Source organism: Grammomys surdaster, unplaced genomic scaffold, assembly GCF_004785775.1.
Source record: "Grammomys surdaster isolate TR1022 unplaced genomic scaffold, NIH_TR_1.0 348, whole genome shotgun sequence".
Classification (NCBI taxonomy): Eukaryota; Metazoa; Chordata; class Mammalia; order Rodentia; family Muridae; genus Grammomys; species Grammomys surdaster.
In genome coordinates this window covers 5,176,857-5,204,301 of record NW_021604767.1, presented here as the reverse complement: position 1 = coordinate 5,204,301, position 27,445 = coordinate 5,176,857, and the positions used below count along the sequence as shown (strand labels likewise).

General features: G+C 41.7%; 1 pseudogene; it reads right to left on the bottom strand.

Annotated features, from left to right (window-relative positions):
- Nucleotides 1–18,506: 18,506 nt before the first annotated feature.
- On the bottom strand, nucleotides 18,507–20,369 carry LOC114630928 (annotated as a pseudogene).
- Nucleotides 20,370–27,445: the final 7,076 nt, after the last annotated feature.

The following is a 27,445-nucleotide window of genomic DNA, read 5'->3' as shown; positions in this document are numbered from 1 at the left end:
CTTTCTTTCTTTCTTTCTTTCTTTCTTTCTTTCTTTCTTTCTTTCTTCTCTGACCAAGTTATCATTGAGTAGAGCATTGTTCAGTTTCCATGTGTATGTGGGCTTTCCATTGATTTTATCATTATTGAAACCAGCCTTAGCTTGTGGTGATCTGATAGGATGCAAGGGATTATTCCAGTCTTTTTGTATCTGTTGAGGCCTGTTTTGTGACCAAGTATGTGGTCAATTTTGGAAAAGGTACCATTAGGTACTGAGAAGAAGGTATATTCTTTTGTTTTTGGATGAAATATCTGCTACATCCATTTAGTTTATAACTTCTCTTAGTTTTACTTTGTCTCTGCTTAGTTTCTGTTTCCATGATCTGTCCATTGGTGAGAGTGGGGTGTTGAAGTCTCCCACTATTATTGTGTGAGGTACAGTGTGTGCTTTGAGCTTTAGTAAAGTTTCTTTTTTGAATGTGGGTGCCCTTGCATTTGGTGCATAGATGTTCAGAATTGAGATTTCATCTTGGTTGATTCTTCCTTTGATGAGTATGAAGTGTCCATTCTTATCTTTCTTGATAACTCTGGTTGAAAGTTGACTTTATTTGATATTAGAATGGCTACTCCAGCTTTTTTCTTGGGACCATTTGCTTAGGAAATTTTTTTCAGCCTTTAATTCTGAGGTAGTGTCTGTCTTTGTCACTGAGGTGTGTTTCCTGTGTGCAGCAAAATGTTGGGTCCTATTTATCTATCCAGTCTGTTAGTCTATGTCTTTTTATTGGGGAATTGAGTCTATTGATGTTAAGAGATATTAAAGAAAAGTAATTGTTAGTTCCTGTTATTTTTGTTATTAGAGGTAGAGTTATCTTTGTGTGGCTATCTTCTTTTGGGTTTGTTGGAAGAAGTTTACTTTCTTGCTTTTTCTAGGGTATAATTTCCTTCCTTGTTTTGGTGGTTTCTCTCTTTTATCCTTTGTAAAGCTGGATTTGTGGGAAGATATTGTGTAAATTTGATTTTGTCATGGAATATCTTGGTTTCTCCATCTATGTTAATTGAGAGTTTTGCTGGGTATAATAGCCTAGGCTGGCATTTGTGTTCTCTTAGGGTCTGTATGACATCTGTCTAGGATCTTCTGGCTTTTAGAGTCTCTGGTGAGAAGTCTGGTGTAATTCTGATAGGTCTGCCTTTATCTGTTACTTGACCTTTTTCCCTTTCTGCTTTTAATATTCTTTCTTTGTTTTGTGCATTTGGTGTTTAGATTATTATGTGATGGGGCAAATTTCTTTTCTGATCTAGTCTATTTGGAGTTCTGTATGCTTCTTGTATGTTCATAGGCATCTCTTACTTTAGTTTAGGTAAGTTTCCTTCTATAATTTTGTTGAAGATATTTACTGGCCCTTCAAGTTGGCAATCTTCACTCTCATCTATACCTATTATCCTTAGGTTTGGTTTTCTCATTGTGTTCTGGATTTCTTGGATGTTGGGTTAGGAGTTTTTTGCATTTTATATTTTCTTTGACAGTTATGTCAATGTTTTCTATCACATCTTCTGCACCTGAGATTCTGTCTTCTTTCTCTTGTATTCTTTTGGTGTTGCTTGCATCCGTGACTCCTGATCTCTTTCTTAGGTTTTCTATCTCCTAGGTAGTCTTCCTTTGTGATTTCTTTATTGTTTCTATTTCTGTTTTTATGCCCTGAATCATTTTGTTCAATTCCTTACCTTTTTGGTTGTGTTTTCTTGCAATTCTTTAAGAGATTTTTGTGTTTCCTCTTTAAGGGCTTCTACTTGTTTACATGTATTCTCCTGTATTTCTTTGAGGGAGTTATTTATGTTCTTCTTAAAGTTTTCTATCATCATCATGAGAAATGATTTTAAATCTGAATCTTCCTTTGCTGGTGTCATCGGGTATTCAGGACTTGCTCTGGTGGGAGAACTAGGTTCTGATGATGCCAAGTAACCTTGGTTTCTGTTGCTTATGTTCTTGTGCTTGCCTTCTGCCATCTGGTTATTTCTAGTGTTACCTTCACTCACTATCTCTGACTGGAGCCTGTCTGTCCTGTTATGTTGGCTGCATCCGAACTCCTCAGAGTCCAGCTGTCTCTGTGATCTTGTGATTCTGAGACCTTGGGTGTGATTGCTCCTGGGAGTCAGGCTGCTTCTGTCCTCCTGAAATCCTGCTGTGCCCAAGCTCCTCAGATCCTGTGATCTTATTATCCTATGTTTCTATGTGTTAGAGCTCCTGGGAGTCCAGCCTCCTCTGGGTTGTGGGGGTCGGGTGCAGAGCTGAAGGCTTAGGGCTGCTCCAGGTATAGGCGCAGACAGGAAGGATCCTGTGCCACTGGCCTTGAGAGAGTTTGTGGGTCCCAAATTACTCCCTGTTTTGGGGGCTGGGGGGGTCGTGACTTACTCACCTACACTCCTAGTCGTGTTAGAAATCCTGGGAGTCCAGCCTCCTCTGGGTTTTGAGGGGTTGGGTGCAGAGCTGAAGCCTTTTGCTCATGCTATAATTAAGACATGTTAAACATAGCTGCTCAATTTGTCCTTTTCTACAAAGATTTGAGCATACCATCAATCCAATTTTTGATAACATAATATTATTGACTTTTTAAAGTTGTCCTTCTTGTACCTATTGAACTTAATCACGGTTGCTTTTCCTTGTTGAGGGGTTCTGAAAGATTACAATGCTTATTGAATTGTTTTCAATATAACAATAAAATAAATGAAGACTGCCTCTTGGTTTTTGCTTCTAATTTATCTTGGGGACTCCTCTAGGGTCAAAATATATCACTGATTATTTGTGTGTGGGGGGGAGGGAGTGCGTGGGTACATGCGTGTGTGTACACCAGTGCACCAATAAGTCTCACATATGCTAGGGTTTAAGACACAGTCCCTGTTTGTGACAACTGGGATATTCTGTCTATTATGCTGCCTCAAAACACTTACCCTAAGTCTTTGGCAGGACTACCCTGCCTTGGTGATCTCTATACTAGATTAATTACACCCTCTTGGAGGCATAAACTGAAATGTCTAATGACTATGAAAAAATCACAACTACTATCTATCCTCCTCATTCACTTTCCAGTTTTTATTTTTCTTTCTTTGAGAAAGGGCTTCATAATCCCAAGCTAGACTCAGATTTTCTGTGGAGTTGAGGATGACCTCAAATTTTTGATTCTCCAGCCTTCATCTCTACATTCCAGGATTAAAGGTATACTCCACAGCACCCAGTTAATGTCATGCTAGGGATCAAATCCAGGATATCATGCATGTTAGGCAATTATGCTACTGTCTGGACTACATCTTCAGAGCCCCAGTTTTTTCTAAGGCATATGGGACCAGCTACCATACAATATATTGTGTTTGTATGTCATGTTATTGTCTGTTTTCTGTACTGAAATGAGAGCACTGTTATATACCAATTTCTATCTTTAAAAAAAAATCACTGTTGTATGACCTGCTTCTAGAAGAATATTTGCCACAAAGGAGATGCTAAGTATGTATTTGTGATGAATATTAATCATCTTTCATCAGTTGAAGATAAGAAGCACTGTCATCAACTCAGGAAAGGAGTTCATCTTGATTGACAGTTCTTCCTTGAGATGTATATATCTAAGAAGATATAACACAAGATATAAAGCTATTGTAGCTTATACAAAGGCATCACAAGAACCTGTGCAGTGTAAATAGACACTAGGTTATAATAGCAATATCTTGTTCCATCGGTGGTGTTCTATTAGAGTATATGAGACTGAGTAACTTGTAACAACCAGAAACTATCTGAGAGTTGTGGGCTAGGAAATCCAAAGTAAAGTTACTTTTGTTTGGTGTCTGGTGAAAGTAGACATCTTCTAAAATGGTTATCTCTGAACCATCTTACTGACACTCGGCATCAGTTTTTAAAGAGATAGATGTTCAAATTATAGCAGTCAATATATGAGAAAAATTTTTCCTGAGAAAATGGATCTCATCTTTCATTGAAACCATGTCATATTTCATTAAGCATTTGTTTTAGGAAGGCTCATTCAATATACATTCTAAGCTTTCTTTACAATATAAGCAAAACCCCTCTCAATATGATTTGACTCTGTTAAATTTTGTTACCTCTTTTATTACCTGTCTCTGAGACTGTTATTTTGCTATCTGGAGTCCAGTTGGATTTGGCCAATGGGGGCACCTGACAGGTTTCAATGTGGGAAGGGAACGTGATTATCTTCTCTACTTTCTCTGAGTGCATTATTTCTGGCCTTTCAGAAGCCCTATTCCTCTAGTGGCCACAGTACCTTCCCAGACGTCCCTCCTTCAAGTCTTCAGGTCATAATGGATTCCAGTAAAGTTATTCTTACTCCCTTCAGCCTGGGTATGGGAGGCAATGGCTTCCCACTCATCAACTCCAGGGAGCTTCCTTTCCCTTCTTTCTTTAGCATCATCTGCATCTATTAATAGCAGTTTCTTCATACTATGTTCCATTTAACTCCTCTGAATGCATCCTGTGTCTCATGCTGGAATCCCCTACTGATAGAGCTTTGTATTTAGGTTCTCTGTTCTATGTACTAAATTCAATCTTAACTGTGGCAGCCTACAGGAGCCAAGTTTGAAAAATAACTATATTTAGATTTACACATAGTTCACAGAATGGTCACTTTGTGAGCATGATCTTTGCCTTAATTGTTTCTCTGCAGACTAAATGAGTAGGTTTTTAAGGTTAATTCTCTAGGTGTCTCTCAGGGTTTCCTGTCTTAATTTCTAATCTTATCTAAAGAGCCTATTTTTTTATTTGCCAGCAATCCCCTTCTATCTGATATTTCTTTATTTATCAATCAAAATGGGCTATTGAGCTTTTATTGAGGACATTAAAAATGCTAGTAGTAGTGCATATTAGCAATACAGAGTAAGGCATAATGAGTTTAATTCTGATGTTTCTATAAATGCATATGATATAATTTGGTAACCATTTATCCTTTCTGTTACTCTCAACACCCTGTGTTAGGCCCCAGAGTCCACAGAAGGACATGCTCTGCTGTTAGGGCACTAACTCATTTGATAGGGAATCATCATACATCAGGCAGGCTTTTACTTGTGTGACCTGTTCTAAGGAAGAACTGACCACAGTGGGGGTAGGAGATGTATAGTCCACAGTGAAGAACATATATAGAAGAATTTGGGAAGGCATAGAACAAAAACATGAATTAAAGACTGAGTTTAAAAACAGGCCAAGAGGAAATGGGATCTGGGTGAGTTTTCCTGACAGGGGATGCAACATGAAAAGCCTTGGAAGGAGAAACTGAGCATGATATGTTTTTGTTATTAAAATAATTCTGATACTTTTGGAATAGAAAAAATGGCTACCAATAAGGCTGGAGTTGTATAGTGGATGCCAGACATATAAGGTTGTTAAGACTGTTTAAAGGATTTTAGACTGTAGGCAATGGGTTTTGATGTGTGATAACCATAGGTGATAAGGAATGACATTGTCATTCCAGGGCCATGCAGCTACTCTTAAAACCATAACTGTTTTCTCTAAGGCTTTTGTAGAAGCTGCAGCCAGTGAACTAACTCTGGGAAACAAGACAAAGTACTTGCTGGAAGGTCATCTTTATTTCAAGGGCTTCCTTGTGGCCTCATCTTCTTTTCCTTTGATCTTGTGAATCTCAGGGTACTTTCACTCACTTTCCTTCCTGTGGCCCCCTCTTTTTCCCTGGAGGCTGTTGGCCACCAGCCCGACGGGAGAAAAGGAGCAGAGGTGAAGGTCAGGGGTCTTGCATTCATGAGTATAGCAGAATGACCTCCAGAGACCACTGCAGTGAGACGGTCTATTTTATTGTTTTAGGGATACGGAATTATGGGTGGAAAGGGCTAATTGGTCATGGCATCAAGCAAGAAGGATGTCCTGATTGGTTATAACATAACACCTAATTATCATGGGGTGTGTGTGCTGGGTTAGGCAGTCTTTTGGAGAGCTTGGTACAAGGTTACTTTTCAGACAAGGCCAGCCAAGGAGTGCCACCTGTCTCCAGATGACAAGCAGAGACAGGGAAGCCCTGCTGAAAAAGCGAGTCCCCCATCTTTTGCCAAGGTCAGAAAGCCATCAGGTCATGGGGGACTGCAACCCTAATAGCAGGATTCCCCAACACCTCCCCTCTCTCCTTCACTTAGAATCAGACTTGTGTCATGGGCTGACAGCTCTCCTAGCCTCTTCTGACTCTCTCTCTCTCTCTCTCTCTCTCTCTCTCTCTCTCTCTCTCTTTCTCTCTCTCTCTCTCTTTCTCTCTGATCTGAGTTTTTCTAGCAGTGTCCTTGAACTGTGTTTTGGTGTCTAGGATCTGTCTAATACGTTTTAAGAGAAACACTTTAACTGGAGCATGTTAGATAAGTGGTCCTAAAGAGTCAGAGAAATAAGAAGCATGCACTATAAAGTATATTTGAAGGACTTCTGTGCTCAGCTAATGTCCTGACACAGCATGGAAAGATTTACAGCAGGCACAAGAAGCAGAGGTTTAGGTGTTTAAAAAAAATAAAAGGATGTGGGAAGATGTGTTAGAAGGTAAGGAATGCTGATGAGCAGACACAAACAGAGAGAGAATGGAGAGACACTTCAGATGTGCTTCACTAAATGATCAGGAAACAGGTTGTTGGGGTTTCTATTGAGTTTCTAGTTTCATATATTCTTGGATTTCCCTGTTCAAAGAGATTTACTGAATGACTTCTACCTTAGACTCATAGACCACATGGTCTTGGTGCTTTAATTGCTATCACAGCAATAATCTATCACAGCAACACAAATGCCAATACTCTATCCATAGCCCACTGTCTTAGTGCCTCCATAGTCATGACTAGAGGCTCCAGCAGAAACACCGCACACTGGGTATCTTGGGGCCACTTTGCCTTCCTGGTCTCTGTCTAGTTTCAATTGCTCTACAATCTTACACTCTTTTTAAAAAAAATATGTTTAAGTTAACATGCAAAGAAATGGATTTGATGGTGGTGGTAGTGGTGGTGGGTGGTATTTTAATTCATCCTTCCTTTCTGTCCTCCTCTTGCTGGTCTCCTACCTTCACTCAAATATATGTCCCTTTTGCTTTTATGTCACAAGTGTTCCATTACTTCCCACAGCTTCCCTCTTCCTTAAGATATCTTCGACCTCTCTCATGGTCCCTTCTATTTTTATGACCACACACACATATTCACTCACTCATGTACATGCATATAGACACAACTGCACACATATGCACACATTCACAAAGATATAAATCTAATGTTTGTACATAAAAGATAATGTGGTTTGTCTTTCTGTGTCTGTCTCACTTAATGTAATGATATCCAGTTGCATCTATTTTCTTGCATGCCATGATCTCAACTTTATCTATAACTAAACAAAATTCCTTTGTGTATATATGTACCACATTTTCCTTCCTTCATGATCTTTCAATCAGTTTTTTTACCTCGTTCTTCACAGCTTGTTTCGTCTTTGTTTTGAATGCCTTCTGTTCAGTCTAAGCATAAGCTGCCAGGCCAAAGGTGTCATCCCTAAACTCCAAGTTACCACATGGAAAGTGTTTGTCCGAGCTACTGAGAGGCTGAGCGACTGAGGACTAAGAGCCAAGTGTCCAAGTAGGCCAGCTTCATCCAGCAGTGACGTCTTCTGTGCTGCTACCCTTACATGGAAGGGAACCTGGTGTCGACCAGTCTGTTGTTTTGTACAACTGTACTTTATTGTACTTAGCTCTAGTCCCTCTTTAGATACCACAGAGTTTCCTTTCTTTGAAATTGAAACTGACATCCACTGGCTTCATTTTCCCATAGCATGTGTTTGCTTTATTGTTCTCTATCACATCCAGTGTTTTTTAATTAAGGCACATACATTTTTTTTTATTTCCCCTTTTTTGTATTATCAGATTGTAATAGTACAAAACTTGAAATCAACAAGAGAAATTATACAAACACATGGAGATTAGATGATATACTTAATTTTAACAATGGATCATCAGAGAAATCATGGGAAAATAGAGACTTTCTAGAATTAAATGAAAATGGAAGTTCAACTTATATTCTATAGGAATCAGTAAAGTCAGTTTTAAGAAGGAAACTTATAGCTCTAGGTGCTGTGCTAGCTAATTTTAAGTCAACTTGACACAAGCTAAAGTCATTTTGGAAGACGTGGAAAGCCGCGGCTTGTGCTGACAGCATTCGCCATTACAAGATGGCGCTGGCATCCGGTACTCCTCCAAGTAAACAAGTAAACCGTGCATGTGCTATGGTAAAAGCGCGCCAAAGTCACAGCCCATCCCGGGGCATTTTGACAGGTAAGGAGTAAGCAGCCAATCAGAAGTGAACACATCACTCCAAGGGTATATAAACAGTGCCTCTTCCGGGCCTGGGGTCTTCCTCTTTTCATTTGGAATAAATGTTTGCTGCAGAAGGATCCTGGTGTGTTGCCGTGTCTTCCTTGCTGGTGAGGTGGGCGCACGTCACAAGTGGTGCCGAAACCCGGGAGATTCACCAACACCGGCGTCGCTTGAGGAGACTCTCCGCTCGCGGAGTGGGTTCAGAACCGCAAGGCAAGGTAAAGCTCTGAGAGACATGTTTAGACTTGATCTATTTCGTCTGCCTCCCCAGTTGGCAGGAACTCTAGAAGCTCTCGCTATTGTGCTAGCGGCGTTCGTCCTCTTCCTTCTGGTTTTGCGAGATGAGAAATGCCACTCGACTATAGCGGCGGGCCAGGGAGTGCTAGACGGATTACAGGCCAGCGGGTCAGAAACAGAACAGCATAAGCGCTTAAGAGCTCAGAAAGAAAAAGGAAAAAAAGACGTGCCTAAGGAAAAAAAAACCCTTCCAAAGACACACAGTCCGAGGAAGCGAAAGATAAGGGAAAGGACACCCTGGGAGAGGGATGTAAGAAAAGAGAAAAGGCCCCAGAAAAGAAACCTCTTTATCCGGTAAAGGAGCTGGAGGCTTCAGGGCTTGGTGGCTCTGAGTCAGAGGAGCTAACTTCCTCTGAGGCGGAGGACTTAGACGAAGAGACAGATGAAGAGGAAAGATGCCAGCCAGATGAGTGGTTGCCGCCGCGAAATCGAAAGCAAAGGAAAACGGGAGATAAGAGCCACATGGCCTCTCGGCCTGTCATGCCCTCCCAACCTAATGTTCCCGGCACCCTTCCGCCTTATGCGGACAAACACTGCTCAGACTCCTTCCTTTAAGAGGAAGACAAAAGAAGGATGTTACAAGCCTTTCCAGTATTTGAGGACACGGTGGGGGGGGGGAGGCTGTGTCCACACACCTGTAGAGTATGCCTCTATCAAAGAACTTGCTGAATCGGTTAACAAATATGGAGTTGATGCTAATTTTACAGTTATACAGCTTGAGAGATTTGCCACTATGGCAATGACTCCGAATGATTGACAAAACACAGTAAAAGCTGTTCTCCCTAATATGAGACAGTATATGGAATAGAAAGCTTTATGGCATGATGCTTCTCAAACACAGACAAGGGCCAACGCTAATACAAAAGACAACCAGAGACAGTGGACTTTCGAATTATTAACAGGACAAAGACAGTATGTTGCCGACCAGACAAACTATGATTGGAGAACATATGGCCAGATCTCCGCCGCCGCTATTAAGGCATGGAAGGCCCTCTCAAAGAAGGGCGAGGCTGGAAGAAATTTAACAAAAATATCACAAGCCCCCCAAGAGCCCTTCTCAGACTTTGTTGCTAGAATGACAAAAACAACAGACAGGATTTTTGGAGACCCAGAGCAAGTCAAGCCATTGATTGAACAATTAGTATATGAAAATGCCTCACCAGAATGCAAGACAGTTATTACCCCTAAGAGAAACAAAGGGCTGACAGATTAGATAAAGGTCTGCCAAAGACTTAGAGGCCCACTGACTAACGCTGGCCTGACAACAGCTATCCTACAGGGCCAGAGCCGCTCAAGTCCTGGCGGCCATAAAGTATGCTATAACTGTGACAAACCGGGTCATTTGAAACAAGAATGTTGTACTCCTATGCAAAGGAGAACTCCTGGGCTATGTACTAAATACAAAAAGAGATATCATTGGGCCAATAAATGTTGCTCGGTTAGAGACATTCAAAGAAAGATTATTCAACATGATCCTACATGATCCCTACAAGAGGAAATGAAGACACCCCAAAAAAACAGATATCAGGGCCCCAGGTCTCAGGGCCCCCAAAATATGAGACACAAGCCTACAACCGGGAGACGCCTCTAGCTACAGAGCTACAAGAGGTTCCGCAGGGTTGGACCTCCGTTCTATCTCCCAATTCTTACTAATGCCACATGAGGGCATGCAACCTATCCCAGTTGATTTTAAAGCTCCCCTGACTGAGAGAAGTGTCGGCCTTATTCTAGGCCGCTCCTCTCTTAGCTTGAAGGGGCTTGTGGTTCATCCTGGTGTGATAGACCAAAATTATACAAGAGAACTTCAAGTTCTCTGTTCTTGTCCACAAGGCATATTTTCTATCTCCCCTGGAGATAGGATTGCTCAGTTGGTTATTCTTCCAAGTTTACATAATTGTTTCCCATCCACCAGGGTGCCTAGAGGCGCCAATGGGTTTAGTTCTTCAGGAACTGACTTTGCTCATTTGTTAGTGGATCTCAAAACTAGACCCACTCTACAATTAACAATAGAAGGGAAGAGTTTTACAAAGATTTTAGACACAAGAGCTGATAAAAATATTATTTCCTCCAACTGGTGGCCTAAGACATGGCCTGTTACACAATCATCCCACTCCTTACAAGGGTTGGGATATGAGGCCAACCCTACAGTCAGTTCATACTCCTTGACTTAGAAGACGCCAGAGGGTCAGACAAGAAACTTGATACCTTATGTGCTTCCTCTCCCCGTTAACCTCTGGAGAAGAGACATCTTACAAGACCTGGGACTGACACGAACTAATGAGTACTCTCAACAAACTATTGATATTATGAAAAGGATGGGATATAAGGAAGGAAAAGGCCTTGGCAGAAAAGAACAAAAAAGGTTAAACCCAATTTCACAAGAAAGTAATACAAGAAGACAAGGTCTGGGTTTTCCCTAGTTGGCATTGAGGGCTCCATGCCCATACCCTGGCTTACAGAAGAAGCCATGTGGGTTCCTCAGTGGCCCCTATCCTCTGAGAAATTAGAAGCTGCTACAAGGCTGATTGAAGAACAAGCACAGCTTGGTCATTTAGAACCTTCTACTTCTCCTTAGAATACCCCTATTTTTGTTATAAGAAAGAAATCAAGAAAATAGAGACTTCTCCATGATCCAAGGGCCATTAATAGACAGATACGGCTGTTTGGCTCAGTACAACGAGACCTACCTCTGTTCTCTGCTTTACCTAAGCAGTGGAGGATAATAATTATAGACATTAAAGATTGCTTTTTCTCCATTCCCCTACACCCACAAGATAGACAAAAATTTACATTCACCTTACCTGCTGTTAACCACCTTGAACCTAATAAGAGATATCATTAGAAAGTTTTGCCTCAAGACATGGCCAATAGTCCCACCATGTGTCAGCTGTATGTACAAATGGCCCTTGAACCCGTTAGAAAACAATTTCCTTCTCTGCTCTTGATTCATTTTATAGATGATATTTTAATATGCCATAAAGAGTTGACCATTTTACAAAACTCATATCCTTTATTAATTGCTACATTAAGACAACGGGGTCTACATATTGCCACAGAGAAGGTTCAAATTTCAGAAATTGGTTCCTTTTTAGAGACAGTTATTTACCCTGAGAAAATAGTTCCTCAAAAATTAGAAATTCACAGAGATCATTTACATACCTTAAATGATTTTCAAAAGTTATTAGATGATATAAATTGATTAAGACCATTTTTGAAAATTCCCTCTGCTGAATTAAAACCTTTGTTTGACATTTTGGAAGGAGATTCTCATATTTCCTCTCCAAGAACACTAACACCGGCTGCAAGCCATGCCCTACAAATGGTAGAAGATGCTTTACAAGAGGCCCAGCTAAAACGTATTGATGCCACCAAAACCTTTAATTTGTGTGTCTTTAAAACCAGACATTTACCAACTGCTGTGTTATGACAAGATGGGCCCTTATTATAAATTCATCTTAATACATCTCCTGCAAAGATTATTGAATGGTATCCAGATACAATTGCTCAGCTTGCCCTTCGGAGATTAAAAACAGCTATTACTCATTTTAGAAGAGAGCCTAAGGTTTTGATAGTACCTTACACTACACATCAGGTTCAAATATTAACTGCTACCTCTGATGTTTGGGCCATGTTAGTCACCTCCTTTAATGGTCAAATAAATAATCACTATCCTAAACATCCCATTCTACAATTTGCCTTAACTCAAGCTATTGTATTTCCGCATATCTTGTCTCGGAAACTGCTCCCAGATGGAGTGGTTGTTTACACAGATGGGTCAAAAACAGGTGTGGGTGCCTATGTAGTTGATAATAAAGTCACTGCCAAACAATACCATGAGACCTCACCTCAAGTTGTAGAATGCTTGGTAGTATTAGAGGTTCTTGAAACCTTTCCAGGCCCTTTAAATATTGTTTCATATTCCTTTTATGTAGTAAATACAGTTAAAGCCTTAGAAGTGGCTGGGCTAATTAGACCATCTAGTAGACTTGTGAAAGTTTTTCAAAAGATTCAATTTGCCTTAGTTAATAAGAGATTCCCGGTTTTTATTACACATATTAGGGCTCACTCAGGTCTACCAGGTCCAATGTCTCATGGGAATGACCTAGCGGATCGAGCCACAAAATTGGTTGCTATCGCCCTATCCTCAAAATTAGATTTGGCCAAAGATTTTCATAAAAAATTTCATGTGACAACAGAGACGTTATGTCGTCGGTTTGAGATAACTAAAAAGGAAGCTAGAGATATAGTTACTCAATGTCAGAATTGCTGTCAATTTTTAACAGTGCCTCATGTAAGAATTAATCCACAAAGAATTCGGCCACTACAGATTTGACAAATAGATGTTACTCACATCCCAACCTTTGACAAATTACAATATTTACATGTTTCCACTGATACTTGTTCCAAAATTATATTTGCTTCTCCATTGGCCAGAGAAAAGACAACACATGTTATTCAACATTGCCTTGAGGCATGGAGTGCCTGAGAGAAGCCTAAAATTCTTAAAACAGACAATGGACCAACTTACACTTCTCAAAAGTTTAGACAATTTTGTCGCCAAATAGAGGTGACCCATCTGACGGGTCTCCCTTATAACCCTCAAAGACAAGACATTATAGAACAGGCTCATCACACTCTAAGTCTTATCTAATAAAACAAAAAGGAGGAATCGAGGAGACTCTACCCTCAGTGCCACGAGTCACCGTTTCTATAGCACTTTTTACCCTCAATTTTTTAAATCTAGACAGTCAAGGCCACACGGCTGCTGACCGTCACTATTTAGAGCCTGATAGGCCAAAAGAGATGGTCAAATAGAAGGATGTCTTGACCGGACAATGGAAAGGCCCAGATCCTATTTTAATAAGAGCCAGGGGAGCGGTTTGTGTTTTTCGACAGGAAGAAGACAACCCGTTTTGGCTACCAGAGCGACTGACGCGACGACTCATGATATTAGAAGATGACACCCAGGCAGACCCTCAAAACTCTGATGACAGCCCTCGTGCTGATCCAAGGTATACAGGTTCCTAGTATATCGGGGGAACAATGATGGGCCATATTATCTGCCTTTCCAAAACCCATACCAGTCAGACATAATGTAGCTAATCTGTCCAAGAAATTGTCTCAATATCTTACAGGAAATTGGTCAGAAACACTCAAAAAATTGAGAACAGCTGTGGGGGCCATCAACTCAACGCGCGTAGATCTGTCCCTGACTGAAGGACTCTCCTCCTGGATCTCTTCAGCTTTCTCTTTCTTTAAAAAGTGGGTGGGAGTAGGCCTGTTTAGTACACCCTATGTTACGGATTAGTGTTCATGCTATGGTTGGTTTACAAGCTCAGAGCTCAACAAAAACGTGACAAGGTCGTTATTACCCAAACATTTACAGCCCTAGAGCAAGGCTCATCTCCTGAAATTTGGTTATCCATGATTAAAGAAATAGCCAGAAGACAGATTCCTCAGCCGTTACACCCCAAGAGATTTGCCCATTACACTGGGTCGGTGAAGAGTATTTGCCTGGCTGGTCCTTGTCTGTGTAGCTGTGGTACCTGAATTTGAGACAAACAGCCCTTGCACCCCTGAGAGATGGCTCCATTACACAGGGACGGGTGTTTACATCTCTCTCTGTTTCCCCTAGCCCTTACACCCAGAAGATTTGTTTCCATTACACCTGGTAGGGTAAGGGAGACTGTCTTAAACTATCAGCCCTTGATCGCTTATTCCCCCAGATGGAATTTGCTTGATCGGGCTTGAGTTTGAGTCATGATTGGTACCACGCTAGACAGGCCAAGGACAGCAAGATGGACAGCTCCATCTTTTCGTCTCCAGGCCAGCTGCCATTGGTCCCAACGATGGGAATAGGTTCATGCCATATGCCAGAGATACACCATGAGCTCTGAGTTTACCTCATGACAGACATTGCGAGAGGCCACAACCTGGGACATACATTCTGAGAATGCCAGGTGTGGGTGCACGACCCTCGTAGCCTAAGACAGGGAGCTCACCATTCTTTGGTGCTGGCTATAGAAGAACGTCAACTAGCCTAAGACACGAGACATTGGCCAGTGCCTGTGATTCTTAATTAAAACAAAAAGGGGGAGATGTGGAAAGCCGCGGCTTATGCTGACAGCATTCGCCATTACAAGATGGCGCTGGCATCCGGTACTCCTCCAAGTAAACAAGTAAACCGTGCATGTGCTATGGTAAAAGCGCGCCAAAGTCACAGCCCATCCCGGGGCATTTTGACAGGTAACGAGTAAGCAGCCAATCAGAAGTGAACACATCGCTCCAAGGGTATATAAACAGTGCCTCTTCCGGGCCCGGGATCTTCCTCTTTTCATTTAGAATAAACGTTTGCTACAGAAGGATCCTGGTGTGTTGCCGTGTCTTCCTTGCTGGCGAGGTGGGCGCGTCACAGGAAGAGTCATCTTGAGTTGAGAAAATAACCTTACCAGATTGGCCTATGGGAAGCCTATGATGTATTTTCTTTTCTTTTTTTTTTCCTTTTTTTTATAATTTATTTTTTCTCAAATCGTAATTCATTCACACAGGGGTTATGAACACAGAAAGGCAGGATGTGGGGAAGGGAATGACACTGGAGTGTGGGTGTTCAGGGGGAATACAGATATCTTCAGAACTGGGTATCGGCTGGGTGAAGGTTGAGGGGACAAGTCACTATGACTTTGCCTATGACTCGCTTGTCCTTATCTAAGTTGGTATTGTCTGCCCAGGCTACCTATTTACAAGGTCTATGACTACTCAGGCTTATAAATTTCCACAAAAGCTGCCCGTTTCAATAGCTTATAGCCATCTGTTTCAATGTTTTTCCACTGAGACCCAAGACTTGGTGTTAGTATACATGTATGACAGGCCTATTGCTGATTTTAGGCCTATGGCTGATTTTAGGTCTTCAGTGGGAAAGCAGAGCTGACCCTGACATCTCCTCCCTTCTCTAAGTATAGAAGGGCTGTGGCAATTCTAAACTTGCAAAGGCAGGGATAGAGGCCTGACCTCCAGTTCTTGAAGGGGACCTTGTAATGGCTCCAGTCCCCCTGTTGTTGTCCAGTGAGGCATGAGAGCCATACCTGTCCCGATGTCTTTTTCCTGGAGAGGGGATACTTTTGGCATCAACCCCTATGCAGTCAGGCTTGTCCCTCAGGGAACCCAGAGAGATATTTTTATCTTTTATTTATATTCCCTTGTAGTGCTTAGCCTCGAAGCCTAAGCAAGAATTCAGATCGCCTGACAGAGGAGGTTCTGGGTGGCCCCTCTCTGCTTGGTCTAGGGGCAGAAGTCCCCCCTTTTAGGTTGGGTAGAGATGGGTTTTGGGAACACCCTGTATAAAGTAACAGCCTCATCTTGAGTCTCGTGGCCCTCCATAGCTAACTTATGATAATGTATCTAAGTAGGTTTTGCTACCAAATTATTTATCTGTTGTATCACAGAGTTAGTCCGCCTATTTGAGGGCCAGGGACCAGCAGAAAAAAGCAAAAAGAACCCAAATAATGGTCCCAAGATGGGAGGAAATAGGGTTGACAACCTTGGAGAGGCTGAAAACCAATTCTTGTACCAGCATTCATCTGTCTCTTTCTCTCTCTGATTTTTCTTAGGGCCTTCACTGACCTATTTCATGCTCTCTTTAACCCTCCTTGTCTTGTCTATGTAAAGGCAACCTTCTTCTTTAAGGGCTGTACACAGTCAAGAGCTGTACACAGCCTTTTCTATTGTACTAGAGTAAATTAAGTCCAATAAGGATCTTTGCGATTTTAGGAGGTCTCTTCAGACAGCGAAATGAGGGATTTCTTCAGATTAGTGATGTCAATCTCTAGCTGTTCTTGTCAGTGGCCCTTCAAAGGTCTGAGTAGTATAAGTTCGGAGGCCAGCATCTGGATTAGAACTTCTAACAACAGACATCACGGGTGATTCATTTTTACCTGGGATGCTGCCTGAGTTAAAGCTCCTGGGAGTCCCTCTTTCTCTCGGTTTTCTGGGGTTGGGTACAGAGCTGCCACCTGTGACCTGCTCTATGCTCGGGTCCAGACTGGAAGTTTCAGCACATCCATTTTTAATGTACAAAGTTATTGTACATTTAGTAGGTCACAACATATAATAAATATAACTATTGTATAGATTTATAAAGGCTGTGGTTCTGTCCTCCCTAGTATCTCTCTATTTTTAGATGAGATACTGCCTGATTCATATGTTGTAATACAAAAACAAATAACTTTATTTAACTAAGTTTGTTAAAATATTTTGACTCTAATGTGTATCCTTCTGCTCTATCAGATTCTTTTTCTCTAGATTCTTCCATAGTTCCCTCCACTAGCTCCATAGAGCTTGGTTTTTGATAGTTTGTTTTGTTTCATTTTGTTGTTATTTTATTTTTGTTATTTTGTTATTTTATTTTGTTGTTTTCTGCTTATTTTTTGCTTACTTATTTGCTTGTTTACCTACTAATTAGCTAGTTATCTAGTTTGTGAGAGAAAAAAATAAAACTTTAAGTTTGACTCCCTACTTACACTAGCTAGATCAAGCACATTGGGATTATTGCAGGAAAACCATATTAAAAGAAATTCTCAGCCTGACCTTAGACCTGAGACTACCAAAGCAAACCATGTGTGTCTTCCTCCATGAAACCTAACATTTTCTTTTTTTTCTTTTTTTCTTTTTTTTGAAAATTGCAAATAAAAAGTTTAATTTCAGAATCCAAGTTCATCATTTATAAATACACTAAAGCATAGTCCACACAAATTCAGACTGAGCCTACATACAGTATTTCAACAAAACTTTTCTTCTAAAAGAAAGAATGAATTATGTGTTTTACCCATAGTATTTAATTGATTTGAAATAAGAAAATGAAAAACATTTTTTAGACATTATAAGCAAAAACTTTGGAGTCTGGTAAAGAATCTGATAGCTGATACTTCATTTTAATATCCTTGGGATTCTATAATGTCCCAATGATGGTTGAGGCTTCCCTATCATAGGAAAAAAATCTAAATGCCTAAGGCTTTTCTCATGACTGCAATAAACAAGCTCTTTCCTGTCAACAAGCTACCTCCTCAAAGTAGAGTCTGAGCTATATCTGGTCAAACTGTGAGGGGGTCAGTGCATACTTCTTATGAGATAGCTTTATTGTATAGAGACTCAAAAATAAATCAGAGGCATGGAGATTTGATCAACAGGCCATCTGTTGTAAACCTGCCATATCATGCATGGTTGAGGTCCTAAGCATGGCTTTAAAACTTGGATCCAATTGCAAGGAGCTCATGATAAGCGGAATATCTCTGAGTTAACTGACCACGTCAAACCTGAATGCAACACCTGACATGGTATGCCCAAGTTCAGTGTTGTTTTCAAATGCCTGGTTCTGTAACATAAACAACTTTCAGAATATTCTCTCTTCGACATACTTTTGGAGTCTGTGGTTAAGAACTGTTCAGTCAGGATGGCTTAACCTCCACCTCCTATTTACAGGTTTCATTTAACAGCCACAAAAGCTGTTTTGTTGCAATTAAAATATTTAATTAAAATACAGCACCTGATTTGTGGTTTTTACACAACTGAATAAAACCCCTACACAATAAAATTGTTTACATCTTCTTCTATTCTAGCAAAACAATTATCCCCTCTTTAAAATTTTCTTTTACAGTTTTAAAGCTGATCATCCTATTTCATAATTGCCAAGACTGTTTCTAGTGGGCTTCTGAAAATGGACCTTGACACCTGGCCTGAAGGAGTAAGGTGCATGTGGATATTATGGTGAGAACTGGCAGGTATCCCCAGATGCCTGGTTTGGTGTCCTACATGGCCCTGCCAGGCGAGTCAGCCCCCGTACAATAGCTAGCACTCTGAAGCACGTTTCAGTCTGGTGGCTCCATCTCTGAGTTCAATACTGAAAGCATATTAAGGGGAGATTTACTTTTACAGATGAGCTTTTCAAAATGCTCCATCATGAGCCTGGACTGGCCAAAGCTGCCAGCCTCCATGGGTGTGCTAAACAGCATTTCTGAGGGGATTGTACTTGGGGGACAGCCCAGAAATCAGACTTCTAAGGTAGACAGCCCAGGCCACGATAACTGCTTCAGGTTCCAGTAGGTAAGTGGGTCACAGCTGTGTTCCAGCACCTCTTCCTCCAAATATGCAAGCACCATGTCTTCAGGTAGCTTCTCTCTCTGATCTCTTTTTATTGGTGCGAGGGACCACAAGCTCTCCTCTGTGCCAGTGTCTTTAAGTGGGGACCCTGAGTCACAGCCATTGGAGGTGGCTGTGTCCTCTGAGGTAGAATTCGATATTTCTAGCTCCCTGATTAAGTCTTGCCTGTGCTGCTCTGCTTCCTCCTCTGTGAACAGGGAAGCTTTGTAGCAAGGGTCCAGCAGTGTGGCAAAGATGTATCTGGGGTCATGGAGGGTGGCAGACAGGTGACTTGCCATGGCTTCCTTCAGGGACTTAAGCATGGTGTCAATGCCCATTGTCTCCCCAAATAGCATCTCAACTTTTCTGCTGAGGATGTGGATCATGGGGATGACCTGGCTCAGTGTAGACATGTGGGCACTCATCTCTCGGCTTGCAGCATCAAATGGTCTCAGCACATGGCACACAGAATGCATAACCTCCCACTCGTCACAGCTGATCAGCTCTCTGAAGTTACACTCAATGGATACCTTGTTAACTGCCCTCTTCTGCTCAATCAGACGTTCAAGCATGTGGAATGATGTGCTCCACTTGGATGGGACATCCTGGATCAGCTGGTGCTGCTGCAGCTAGTACTCTTTCTGCAGTTCTGCTAACTTCTCTCTTGCTCTGGGTGAACGATGCTCACACAGCTTCCGGGCAATACTCAGTAAGTTCTGCACCATCCTCTGGCTCTTGATAGCCTCACTCACAATCAGATTCACTGTGTGACTGAAGCACTGCACACTTGAGTGTTCACCCTCACTCAGCATCTTCCCTATGCTTGGATTGTCAGTGACAGTGATGCCAATCTGTCACCAATGGAAGCCACCCAGGCTTCCCACCAACACTCCAGCTGCTTCTGAATGCTGTTTCCACTATAGTCACAGTCGATCTGTGACACATCTAAAAGTGCTGAGCAATGGTGGTCCTCACAATGTGGTCGGACAGCGGATGCCCAGTGAGCTGTACGGGTCAGGTATTCACGAGTCTGGCTACTCATCCATATTCCGGAGGTGAAGTGGACCACGCCACTCTCAGCTTCCTTCAGATGTGACATAATTATCTGTTTCACATTGTCATACATACCTGGGATAGCTGTTCTAGAGAAGTAGGAAGGGAAGGGTAAAGAGTACTGAGGTTTCAAATATTCTAGCAGCCTGTTAAAGCCAACGTTGTCTACAAGGGAGTATGGCTGAAGGTCAAGTACAATCATTTCAGCTATGAGACTTGTGATTTTTTTTGGCAACTGGATGAGAGTGATAGAACTTCTCTGTGGAGTCATGGAAAGAGGAAGCCCCTGACAGCTCTATGCCCAGAGGCCTCCGGATGCCTGGAGAACTGGGCAGAGTGGCCTCTGAGACATCATTCTTGAGTACATGGCCATGGAACCACTGCAGATGTCTCAAGAGACAGCTGGTGCCCAGGTTGGTGGACTTCTTGCCCCTGTTGATGGTCCGGCCACAGTGCAGGCACACTGCCTTTTTTTTGAGTCAGCTGAACAAATAGAAAAGTGATTCCACAGCTTTGAGGTCTTCTTGCTATTAGTAGGAAACATACCTTGATGGAAACCTCCCATTTTCAATAGCACCCACATCATAGCCACTGTTTTGTATTCCAACAGTGCCTTGCTTTATTTGTTTCATTTCTTTGTTTATAAAAATGGCATCATATTATAGCACAGTATAAAACCTGGACAAGGTCAAGTTCCTGGATCAAATGGCAGATTACAAACTATCTGTGCTGTGATATGGTTAGTAAGAGTTAGGATAACAAAGAATGAATTCTTCCAAAGAGACAAAGGTTCAAAGAATATTTAAATCACAAGGAGAGTCATTGGACAGGTGGAAACATGAGATAAACAGACAAGCTGGAGAAGCCCATCAAGTAGCACCTAGCCCCTGCCTCTGCTTCCTTTTTGTGGGAAAGGATGAGGAAGTTTCTGGTAAAAGGTAAGCCAAGGGCCAGTGAAAAGAGAATGGCAAGCCTACCATGGATAAGCTCACCATTCTTTTTTTTTTTTTTTTTATTGGATGTTTTATTTACATTTCATATGTTGTCCCCTTACCCCATCCCCCACCCACCCAGGAACCCCCAATCCCCTCACACCTCCTCCTTCTTCTTTGTGGATGTAACCTCTATCTACCCCCCCACTCCCACCTCCCCACCCTCAAAACTCCCACCCCCTGGGGCGTCCAGCCTTCATGAGGTCAAGGATCTCATCTTCCACCTGTGCCCAGCAGGGCCCTCCACTCTTATATATTCAAGCTCACCATTCTTGTACAGTTTAAATCCTGTTGGGAATTCTGACTAGACATCCAAACATGGACAGCTGGGGAGGGAGGTTTATTTTGGTACTTACCATGCATGGCTCAGCCCATTTGGGAGGAAGCTTATTGTTTAAGACTGAGCTACTCTGGGGGCCTGATGACAAGGAACAATCATAAGTCCAAAATTAATTGACACAGCCCCTGGTTGAGAGGTGACTTTATGGTACATTTACTACTTGGGGGAGGGCTAGATGCCAATACTTGGAAAGTTTAGGTGATGATAATAATGATAATGATAAGGATCATTTTTCAGCTTTGAAAACTGATAGCCATGGACTAGTGTAGCAGGATACATATTCTGCTACATTGTATTTGTAGTGGAGCTTGGTGATTAGGCTGTAGAAGGGGAGGTGGAGCTGGGAAAGAAAGAGAGGAAGGGGAGGGGAGAAAAAGAGGAAGAGGAGAAGAAGGAGGCTATCAGCCATGGAGAACCATGGATGGGTCAAAAGCTGTCCTGGGTAGCAACTTCTATCAAAAGGTTAAATATTGGGTAACAGCTCTAATTGTGTGGGCATCTTGTTAACTAAGTATTTCTAAATATATACATTCTTTAGATAATCATTAAGCTTTAAGAGTCTCATTTCTACTGGGTACCTCGAGGATGGCAGATACTGTCTGGGGTTCAGACAAGTTTTGTGGATGGCAAAGCCATCTCCCACATTGGCATCTTGTGGGTGCCAGGGCCTGCACATCTAGCTAGCTGGAGCCCTGGTCATAGCCAAGGAGTGGCGGCCGGCGAACAAGCCAGACCAGGCACTGTTTTCTAAATATCACCCCTGTAGACTAGAGGTTAGTAAGTGGTTTGAATAATACTGGCCCCCGTAGTGTGTATATGTTTGAATACTTTGTTTCCAATTGGTGGAACTGTTTGAGAAGGATTAGGAGGTATAACCCTTGTTAGAGGAGATGTATCTCTCTCTCTCTTAAAGATTTATTCATTTATTTTATGTATATGAGTATACTGTTGCTTTTTTTCAGACACACCAGAAGGGGGCATCAGATCCCATCACAGATGGTTGTAAGCCACTATGTGGTCGCTGGGAATTGAACTGAGTACCTCTAGAAGAGCAGCCAGTGCTCTTAACTGCTGAGCCATCTCTCTAGCTCAGGGAGAGCTTTGAGATTTTAAAAGACTAGTGCCATTTTCAATATGCTCTCTTGACCTCCTTCATGCTGATTAAGATGTGAGCTCTCAGCTGCCATTCATTTGCTCTGCCAGCACAGAGTCTGACCTTCTGAAACTTTCTTCTATAAGTTGCCTTAGCTATGGTGTTTTATCGCAGCAATAGAAAAGTGACTAAGACACTGCTTGAATCTCCTCAGTAAGCCACCTGGTTTCTACTAACAGGACTGAAAACTCTGAAGTTTGCATTTATTATATAATCCCCACAGCATTCTTCATCCTACAGGAAAAAGATCAGAAAGCATTGAGACAAATCCTCCAATAACAGATCTCAGTCTCTCTCTCATACCCCACATTATTGAAGAGAGAACTTGACTTCACCCATTCCACATTGTAGAATCCAGAGAACCTCTGGAGTGACTGAAAGCCTGCTTGGCCAATAGGCTAAAAAGCTAAGATTAATCATAAGTAGGTCCTGGTATACTGTATTAGTTATCTCATTCCTAAGACCTAATACCCAACTAGAAGCAACTTAAGGGAGAGGGTTCTATTTTGGTTCACAGTTTGATATCATGGTCAGTTGGCAGCCATGGGATATGTCTGCAGGAGAGGCTGCTTGCTTAAATCTGGGTAGATAAGGATACATGACAAGGAAAATGCAGTCACCCAACTGACTTTCTCACTTTCCCGTTTTAATTCAGTCCAGGACATTTTCACCCATCAAGGTTGCTCTCTTCATAATTTTCTTTTCCTCGAATGAATACAGGCTAAAGGTGGTTAACAAACTTCTAATAGTCATCTGAGGACACCCAGAAAAGGCCTGTGACGATGTTGGAACTCTGCTCTCTAAAATATGAGGATCTGGACCTCAATACATGTGAAACTCACCTTTGGTTCTTTATTGGAATTGGGACAATACAAAATAAACTCTCATTTGTTACACAAATGAATTTTTTATAAAAATATTCTTACTCAAAGTCTTGCTTTTTATTACAAACCATTCTTTGCTCTGACGCTTTTCTTTCCCTGTGTGAAATAGAGTTTTCATTAATGTGTCAGCTTTTACATTCTGGATGAACATAGAGAAGTATCCTTGCCTGCGTGAGCTTCTAAGAGAGATTGAATATTTGATAATTTCAATAGTCATGAAAAATTCAAGAAGAATAATGAAAAATTGAACTCATTCTATTTCTTTATTTAAAATTTTTGTTTTTAATTATGAATATGTTTGTGTCTGTATGTGAGCATGAGTATGAGAGTCCTCAAGAGTGGAATACACTCTTAACTACTGAACCATCTCTCCAGCCCTGTCATTCCATTTATCTCATTATTTTATTAATGTATTTATTTATTGTTGGCCTTGGGAATCGAACCTAGGAACTCATGTATGTTGGAAATACACGATATCACTACACTTTTTTTTTTTAATGCTTCAGTTCAACACAGGGTCTCTATGTAGATCTGCCTGGCTTCAAACTCAAAGAAATCTATCTGCCTCAACCTCTGAGTGCTGGGCTAAAGGTGTGCACCACCATACCTGGCTTCCTCTGTTGTTTTGTTTTTTAATAGGTGGTTTGGTGTAAGGTTAATAGAGATTCACTTCTTTCAACAAGAAATTTGACAATGACTGAGCATGGTAAAAGTATTGGCATGAATGCAAGGAGAAATTAATGATGAATATGGGAGAAGAAAAAAATTTTAAGTGCAGTTTTGTGTGGTGGGGGGAAAAAGAGAACGAGAAATACAGGATGGTCTGAACCCTGAGTGGGCTGCTTTGGAGTTAGTTGGTCCGTCATCTTCAGGATGGGGTCTCTAAGGTATGGAGTAATAGGCAGAGTTGAAGCATGAAGGATGCTTTTCCTACTAGAATCTGTGATTGTTTTTACTTAGTTTTATATTGATTTTTACAAAGTCTGACCTCAAGTCTCCCACATTCTGGTTGACAACCAAACCATTCTTTGAGAAAAGAGACAGAAGGGACAAAAATGGCGGGAAGAAGCTATGTGGGTGAAAGATGATTCTCAGTCCAATTCACATTAGGTCCTCTTCAGCTCTGAGGACCCCCAAAAGAGACCAAGGTAAGCTATGAGGCCTAGTCTCAGAGTAGCAGATGTTCTGACAAGAGTATAAACTATAACAGCTACACATTTTTCTGATTTGGAGTTTGGAGAGACACCTAGTACTTTCTCTCTCTCTCTCTCTCTCTCTCTCTGTCTCTCTCTCTCCCTCCCCCTTCTCCCTCTGTGTGTGTGTGTGTTTCTTTTCCAGGTGCACAGCTAATGCTAAAAACATATTTTGTACTCTAAATTCCCCCCTTCTTTAACTGAATCACAACAATTAATAATGTACATTAGAAAAGACATCGAGTCAACAGCTAAAGATAAAATATGAACATATTGTCAAAATAGAACAAATTATTGAATAATAAATTACACAGAAGCTTGCAAGAAGAGGGAGCAGAAATGAGTAGGAAACATGAAGGCTCACGGGTAGAAATGAGTGCTAACAGAAATAGTACACAATCCTGAAATTATTGACTACCTAGCCCATATTTTTGCACTATGATAAAACACTACAACCAAGACAACTCAGAGAAGAAAGAAACTTTGTGTGATTGTGGAGTCCAGAGTGACGAGTAAGCATGGCAGCAATCATCAGGCCACAAGTAGGAAGTCAAGAGAGCAAACTGGAAATGGGATATGGTTATGAACTCTCGAAGTCTACCCTCAGTAATATGCTTTGTCCTGCCAAATGGCAAATCCTAACCCTCCTCAAGCAGTGCCTACCACTGGGGACTACATATGAAAACACCCAAGCCAATGGGGACATTTCTCACTGAAACCACCACATTTTTAAAAAGTAAAATAGAAGTAAAACCCTAAAAGGAGCAATAGCAACCTTATCCTGCTTCCTGTCTCAGCAGTAATTTAAGTAGTACATCCTTACTGCAATCTGCTTTAAATCTATAAATCCACTGTTCAAGGTGACATTACTTTGCTGTTTTCTTACTGTGTGCCCTTATCTGGTCTCCCTGTAGAGGAGAGTCCCATACAAAGAGCTCATGTGTGTGTGTGGGGGGGGGGGGGGGGGGGGGGGGGCGGGGATGGGTGTGTGTATGTGTGTGAATGGCAGCTGTGCTAGGTAGTTTGAAGCCTTAGTATCTCTCCCTGGGGTGGGAGTTGGGGGCTCAGTGAGTTCAGATTCTGCTGTTGAGCTGCAAATATTTGAACAATTGTTGTGTGGTCTTATTTGGGCATTTACTTAATTATGGAAGCATGCATGTATGTATGTGCATACTGAGGTAAGGATTTTTGGTGTTCAGGATTCAAAACAGTAATATGTATTCTACTAATCCACATCAGAGATGGGCTACTAGAATTTTGTGAATAAGGGAAAAAATTTTCTACTTTGAATGGTGTCCTCTTATAATTTCCCATAGGGTATGTGGTATTGTGAGAATAAAGTCCTAAATGTACTATTTGTTAATTGATCACTTAAAAGCAAAACAAAATATAGCAAAATGTTGAGGAACTCACTACAGCTTTTTAATCTAAACTTGGTGGCAGGAACAATACCACCTGAGGGAAAGTAAACACTCCAGACTTCCCACGTCCCACATTCCATCCTTTGAGTCATATGTTTGGGCCCAGGATGGCTGCAAACTTACTTAAAACATTGTTCTCTCTCTCTCTCTCTCTCTCTCTCTCTCTCTCTCTCTCTCTCTCTCTCTCTCTCTCTCTCTCTCTCTGTTCTATCATGAAGTTCTCCATCATCTAGATGACATGGATCATACTACAATGTCAAAAGTCAGGACATGTCTGCATGCTGCTGAGTTCTGTGAGTGCAGCCTGTCATTGTAGGGCACAGATGTCTGCCTTCCAGCTTTCCCTAGCCGTTCTGCTGCAAGCATTTATACTTGTACTTTTGTGCCTCACACAGTGCCTAGCACCAGGTAAGAACTTAGGAATCCATTCACTGTTCGATGGCTGCATTTGCTGACTTGACCTGAGATTCAGCCTAGGTCCTAACTACAACCAGTTTTCATTTGCAGAGCAGGATGCACTTCCTGTGATACTCTTCAGTGTGGCACCAGCAAACAATTACTAACGCTGGCGGAGAGAAGACCTACTTAATTTCTGCACAAAGGTGGTTTTCAGTTTTGTTGCCCGCGTACAGCTGTCCTGCCAGATTAAGTGACAATCCGTCTGGAGCTGGCTGCCTCTAGTGGTTCAGTAGGTGGCACTGCTGCTCTCTGTGTGTGCTAAAGCCGCCTTGCAGAGGCTGTGTCTGGGCGGGCAGGAATGCAATACTACTCAGAGTAGCGTTTTAAGGCAAGTGGCAGCACGAACCCATGATAAATGTAATAGTGGAAGCCCGCCATCATCTGCCCCTGCTTGCAGGGAAGTTTGGGGAAGTTTGGGCCTCAAAATCTGACAGTGAGGTTGGAGAAGTCAAAACATGAAGGGACCTGAGGGGACTAAAATTAACAGGTTACAAATCAGATGTCTTGTTCCCTGCAGACACATGAGGAGGAGCTGGGAAGCTGAGCAAGCACATAGACTCCTCCTTACCAAAATACCAGTTTATATCTTGGAGGCAAGCTAGAAAAATATTTTACACTGTTTTGGATTGGTTCAGAATTCCGTCTTGTTGGTCACTTTAATTCATAGTGTTTTATTTTATTGCTGATAAAAGAGCATTAGGCTGTCTATGACAGTGTCCCTTTTGGCATGTAGTCACTATAATCCTTTATTTCCCTACAGCCACATCTCAACTGATGTTATGCACTGAATGCCTAGTTCCCTGCTAAATTTCTATATTGAAATCCTTACCTCCAAAATGATGATGCAGAAGGGCAGGGCATTTGGGAAGGAATGAGATCATGAAGACAGTGTCCCCATGAAGGGGGCTAGGATCCTTATTGGAGAAGACCTTTGTGAGCTCCCTGTTCCTTCTTCTGTGATGCTACAATATGAAGATGGCTGTGGGTGAGGAAGTCAGCCCTCCACAGACAGCACATCTTCCAGGACATGATTACTGGACTTCCTGGACTCCAGAATTGAGAGCAATATTTTCTGTCTGTTTATCATCCACACAATCACTGGTATCTTTGTTACAGTAGGACAAAGAAAATCAACAGTATGCTTTCTTTTTTCTATTTGACTCAAATTTCTATCAAACTCGTATTCAAAGTAATAGAAA